Source organism: Arachis duranensis, chromosome 7 (genome assembly GCF_000817695.3).
Source record: "Arachis duranensis cultivar V14167 chromosome 7, aradu.V14167.gnm2.J7QH, whole genome shotgun sequence".
NCBI lineage: Eukaryota > Viridiplantae > Streptophyta > Magnoliopsida > Fabales > Fabaceae > Arachis > Arachis duranensis.
Genome location: NC_029778.3, coordinates 66,150,299 through 66,156,859, shown reverse-complemented (window position 1 = coordinate 66,156,859; position 6,561 = coordinate 66,150,299). Strand labels below are relative to the sequence as shown.

Here is a 6,561-nt window from a genome sequence, read left to right as displayed (position 1 = left end):
AGCCGCACAGGTTATTTCCCCGTGAGGAATGAAAGTAGCCACAGTTGATGGTGAACCCCTATACAAAGCTTGCCATGGAAAGGAGTAAGAAAGATTGAGTAGAAGGAGTATGAGAGCAGGCGTCCTTGAGCCATGCAGCAGCTGTATATACTTAAAAGATACCTCTACTAATGAATCTGCATAAGTATTTCTATCCCTTTTATTATTTCTTCTTTTTATTATTAATTATTCGAAAACCCATAAACTATTTTAATCTGCCTAACTGAGATTTGCAAGGTGACTATAGCTTGCTTCATACCAACAATCTCTGTGGATTCGACCCTTACTCACGTAAGGTTATTACTTGGACGACCCAGTACACTTGCTGGTTAGTTGAACGAGATTGTGAAGAAAATAAACAATGCCCTCAGAGTATACATCTTTTATAAATCCAATTACAAGAAAAAAGGGAATCACAATTTCGTCCACCATGGTCCAATGACATCTTGGACAATTCAGACAGACCATCATAGAATATACCTAAGATGCTCCATTTTGAAAGCATGTCAGAAGGACACCTTCTAATCAATTGCTTGTATCTTTCCCAAGCTTCATAGAGGGATTCACCTTTTTTCTGTCTGAAGGTTTGGACTTCCACTCTAAGCTTGCTCATCTTTTGAGGTGGAAAGAATTTGGCCAAGAAAGCATTGACCAACTTTTCCCAAGAGTTCAGGCTTTCCCTAGGTTGTGAGTCCAACCATATCCTAGCTCTGTCTCTTACAGCAAGGGGAAAAGCATAAGTCTGTAGACCTTGGGATCAACCCCATTGGTCTTCACAGTGTCACAAATTTGCAAGAATTCAGCTAAGAACTGATGAGGATCTTCCAATGGAAGTCCATGAAACTTGCAATTCTGCTGCATTAGAGAAACTAATTGAGGCTTAAGCTCAAAGTTGTTTGCTCCAATTGCGGGAATTGAGATGCTTCTTCCATAGAAGTTGGAAGTTGGTGCAGTAAAGTCACCAAGCATCTTCCTTGCATCTCCACCATTGTTCTCAGGTTCAACTGCCATGTCTGCCTCTTTTTCAAAATTTGCTGTAAGGTCCTCTCCGGAGTGTTGTGCTTTAGCTTCTCTTAGCTTCCTATTCAGAGTCCTTTCAGGTTCAGGATCAACTTCAACAAGAATGTCTTTATCCCTGTTCCTGCCCATATGAAAAAGAAGAGAACAAAGAGAGTAGCGAAATCCTCTATGTCACAGTATAGAGATTCCTTTAAGTGTCAGAGGAAAAGAAGAATAGAAGGATGAGGTAGAGAGATAATAAGAAGAATTCGAACACAGAGAGAGGGAGAGGGTTCGAATTATTATATGAGTAGAAGAGAAATGTTAGTAAATAAATAAAATAAATAGAAAGAGATGAGAGAGAGTAATCAAATTTTAAGAAGAGGGAAAAGAAAAATATTTTTATTTTTATTTAATTAATTAAGTTAGTTTCGAGAATTTGAAAAAGAAATACAAGAAAATTAAAAACTAAAACAATTAGTTAATTAAAAAGATTTTTGAAAAGTGGTTAGTGATTTTTGAAAACTAGAAGTGAAAATATAGTGAGGTGGTTTTGAAAAAGATAAGAAATAGTAAACTTTTTTTTAAAATTAAAACAAATAAGTCAAGTAGTTAGTTGTAAAAGATTTGAAAATAAATTTTGAAAAGATAAGAAGTTAGAAAAAGATTTTGAAATTAAAATTTTAAAAAGATATGATTGAAATTTATTTTGAAAAAGAATTGAAAAAGAAATTACAAAGATTTGATTTTTAAAATTAAAGTTGATGACTTGACTAACAAGAAACTAAAAGATATGATTCTAGAATTCAAAGATTGAACCTTTCTTAACAAGAAAGTAACAAACTTGAAATTTTTTGAATCAAAATATTAATTGTTAGCAAGGATTTTCAAAAATATGAAATAAAAGTAAGAAAAGGATTTTTGAAAAATTAGTTTTAAAATTTTCAAAAACATTAAAAGAAAAATGAAAAAGATTTTGAAAAATTTTAAGAATGAAATTCGAAAATCATAAAAAAATGAAAAAGAATTGATTTTGAAAAAGATTTGAAAAGATAAAGTTTTTAAATTGAAATTTTGACTTGACTAACAAGAAACAACTAAATTTTAAAAATTTTTGACCAAGCCAACTCAAAATTTCGAAAATTATGAGAAGAATAAGGAAAAGATATTTTTTTTACTTTTGAATTATTAATGAGGAGAGAGAAAAATAACAAAATGAAACAAAACATAGAAATTTAAGATCAAAACAAATAATGCATCCAAGAACACTTTGAATATCAAGATGAACACCAAGAACACTTTGAAGATCATGATGAACATCAAGAACATATTTTTGAAAATTTTTAAGAAAAGAAAGACATGCAAGACACCAAACTTAAGAACTTTTGTACTAGGGACACTTACAATTCGAAAATGCACAAGAAAAATAAGAAAAGACACAAAACAAGAAAAATTAAAGATCAAACAAGGAAAATTATCAAGAACAACTTGAAGATCAAAGAAGAACACAATGCATGAATTTTCGAAAATCTAAGAAAAATTAAAAACATGCAGTTGACACCAAACTTAAAATTTGACACTAGACTCAAACAAGAAACACAATTTTTTTTAAAAAAACTTTTTGAAAAGAAAATAAAGGTTAAACAAGAAAGTAGGTTACCTAATCTAAGTAACAAGATGAACCGTCAGTTGTCCAAACTTGAACAATTCCCGGCAACGGCGCCAAAAACATGATGCACGGAATTGTGATCACACTTTTCACAACTCCAGTACAACTAACCAGCAAGTGCACTGGGTCGTCCAAGTAATAAAACCTTACGCGAGTAAGGGTCGATCCCATGGAGATTGCCAGCTTGAAGCAAGCTATGGTCATCCTGTAAATCTTAGTCAGGCAGATTCAATTGGTTATGAGTTTTGATAATTGAAATATAAATAATACGTAAATTAAAATAAAGATACTTATGTAGTTCATCGGTGGAAATTTCAGATAAGCATTTGGAGATGCTTTATTGCTTCCGAACCTCTGCTTTCCTATTGTCTTCATCCAATCATGTGTGCTCCCTTCCATGGCAAGTTGTATGTTGGTGGATCACCGTTGTCAATGGCTACCATCCATCCTCTCAGTGAAAATGGTCCAGGTACGGTTTCTATACAGCTAATCAACTGTCGGATCTCTCGTCTCGGATGAAAAATACCAGGCACAGCTATCGCACGGCTAATCATATATCGGTTCTCACTTGTGTCGGAATAGGATCTCTCTATCCTTTTGCACATTGTAACTGCGCTCAACATTCGTGAGTTTGAAGCTCGTCACAGTCATCCCGTCCCAGATCCTACTCGAAATGCCACAGACAAGGTTTAGACTTTCCGGATCTCGGGAATGCTGCCAATTGGTTCTAGCCTCTACCACGAAGGTTCTAATCTCACAGATTCGAATGCTCTATTTTCAGGAGAGACAAGTCAAATCCATGGATCAAAGACCCAAGAGACTATACTCCGGCTGTCGTCCAATGACTACGTCGAACATCATGTAGACCGCTTGTGGTTGTCAGGCACGCGGATCTTGGCTAAGCGAGTAACAAAGATAGTGGGTGATTGTCACGGGTCACCTCTTCATTCTGACTTAACTGAATTAATTACGAGAGTATATCTTGGAGAAGAAGTAAGCGTGAATTGAAAGAAAAACAATAGTACTTGCATTAATTCATGAAGAACAGCAGAGCTCCGTACCTTAATCTATGAGGTGTAGAAACTACACCGTTGGAAAATACATAAGAGAAAAAGATTTAGGCATGGCCGAATGGCCAGCCTCCCAAATGTGAAAAATGGCATATGATTCAAATACAATAGTAAAAGGTGCTATTTATACTAAACTAGTTACTAAGGATTATCGAAAATAAGTAACTAAGTGCAGATAGTGCAGAAATCCACTTTCGGGGCCCACTTGGTGTGTGCTTGGGCTGCACATTGAGCTTTACACATGCATAGGCCTTTTCTAGAGTTAAACGCCAGCTTGGATGCCAGTTTAGGCGTTTAACTCCAGTTCTGGTGCCAGTTTCGGTGTTTTACGCCAGAAAAGGGTCTCTGGTTGGCATTGAACGCCAGTTTGGGCCATCAAATCTCGGGTAAAGTATGGACTATTATACATTTCTGGAAAGCCCAGGATGTTAGCTTTCCAGACCAATTGAGAACGCGCCAATTAAATTTCTGTAGCTCTAGAAAAACGCGTTTGAGTGCAGGGAGGTCAGAATCCAATAGCATCTGCAGTCCTTTCTCAGCCTCTGAATTAGATTTTTTGCTCAAGTCCCTCAACTTCAGCCAGAAAATACCTGAAATCCCAAAAAATACACACACTCATAGTAAAGTCCAGAAATGTGATTTTTGCATAAAAACTAATAAAAATATAATAAAAAGTAACTAAAATATACTAAAAACTACCTAAAAATAATGCCAAAAAGCGTATAAATTATCCTCTCATCGTTGATGTTATACCATCGTTTTTTACATGCAACTGCTCCCTTTTTCATGTCAATGCTAAATTCTAAACAATAACTGTGAATTCGATTCTAAAATGTTTCACTCTTTTGGTTGATACCAACTATAGGGTCAGTTGAAACATTAAACCATGTACTAATCAACATCTCATCATCTTTCCATTACCAGTGTTGAATACTATTGAAAGAGAATTTTTGTCGGTTAGGAATTTCACACAAATAATTCCATTGATAGTATAGTTCCCAACCAACAAACAATACTCAATCAAAGTTTAATTTCTTTGTCATGAGTGCAAACCAATAAAAATAACCAAGAGTATTAGTCCCGGATCGTCTTCTCAAGGAATTGCAATGAGGTATGCGTATTATTGATTATGGTATCCAAGGGGTGGGTTGATAAAAGTGCAAGAAAATAAATGGCAAGAAAAATAAAGCAACAAACAAATAATAAAAAGAGGCATTCACGGCAAGGATTGAGAATCTAGACTTTCTATCCTAGTCACTAATCATATCACAATAATTATCAAGAATTTATCCTATTAAGTCATCTTCGATGAGAGAAGGTACAATGTCATCTCCAACATTTGAAAAAAGTCTAATAAGGGCTTGTTTGGGTGAGCTTCTAAGAAAAGATCTTTTTCTGAGTTATCTTTTTTTAAAAGATCTTATGGAAAAGTAAAAGTAATTTTATGTTTGGATATCTCATACAAAAAGATCTTTTTATCTATCAATTATGTTTGGACATAACAATATAAAAGTACTTTTTTGTTTATTTATTACATGAAAAACATCTTTTTTAAGGAAAAAAGATATTTTAAAAAAAGGTGTAAATTACAGCTTCTCAAAAAAGATATTTTTTTATTTTTCTAGTACTTTTACTTTTACTACTAGAAATTTACTAAACACGTTAAAAAAATAAAAAATATATTTTTTCATTAAAAAAAGATCTTTTTTTATCCAAATAATGACGCCCAAATAAGGACAAGACTAGTTAATCTCTATCCAAAAGTCCTAATCAACTTACTAATTGAATTAGCAAAAGATTAGCATCAATGGAAACAATATTAACTAACAACTCTAGATTACCAACATAAGTTGAGTATTCATGACTCAAGATTGCCTAATTTCTCTTTCCATGCCAAGAATGCTCAAAAATATACTTTAACATCCAATCAAAATTTCGTCAAACACTTAGAAGGCATAAAAGGAAAGCATAATCAATTGCAAGGGAAGATAAATTCTACAACTACTAATTGCAAGAAAATAACAACAACAACAACAACTCAAATCAATAATAAAAGAACATCAAACATGACATTGCATTAAAGGAAATCCAAATCCAACAATAGTTCATAAACATAAAAAAGAAGCGTGAAAAGGGAAATTAACAAGAAGAAACTAGGGAATCAAACTACTGGAGCATGAAAATGTAAAAGAAACAAGATGAAAACAAGAAATTAAACCTAGATCTAAGAGGAAAATAAACATAAGAACCCTAATTCTAGAGAGAAGAGGGATATTCTCTCTCTAAAAACTACCTAAAGCATGATCCTAATATAAGCTAAACTAATTACTTCCCATTTTGTTCTATCTTGAATTCTGCATGAAATAGCCTCAAAAATAATTTGGACTTGGGTCTGGAAAGCTCAGAAATCGTCCCCAGCGTTTTGCCTTTAATGAGATCACGTGACCAACGTCACGCATGTGCGTCGCTGGCAAATATCCTTCTCACGCGTATGCGTGGCTGACGCGTGCGTGTGGCCTTGAATTCTCCAAATGTTCATTTCTTCATGTATTCTTCACTTTGTAAGCTTTTCTCTTCACTTCTTCCATCCAATACTTGCCTTATGAATCTGAAATCACTCAACAAACATATCAAGGAATTGAATGGAATTAAAGTGAATTAAATTTATCATTTTCTGGGCCTAAAAGTATGTTTTCACTCTTAAGCACAAAATTAGGGAGAATTACAAAACCATGCTATTTCACAAATGTGAGATAAGTTGATAAAATTCCCTAAATTAAGCAC

The 6,561-nt window shown here is 33.8% G+C and overlaps 1 non-coding gene across 1 annotated transcript; it reads left to right on the top strand.

Annotated features, from left to right (window-relative positions):
• The first annotated feature begins 538 nt into the window (after positions 1-538).
• On the top strand, positions 539-646 carry LOC127740997 (small nucleolar RNA R71). The gene has a single exon (XR_008001852.1). It is a non-coding gene; the product is annotated as a small nucleolar RNA R71 (small nucleolar RNA).
• The last annotated feature ends 5,915 nt before the right edge of the window (positions 647-6,561 follow it).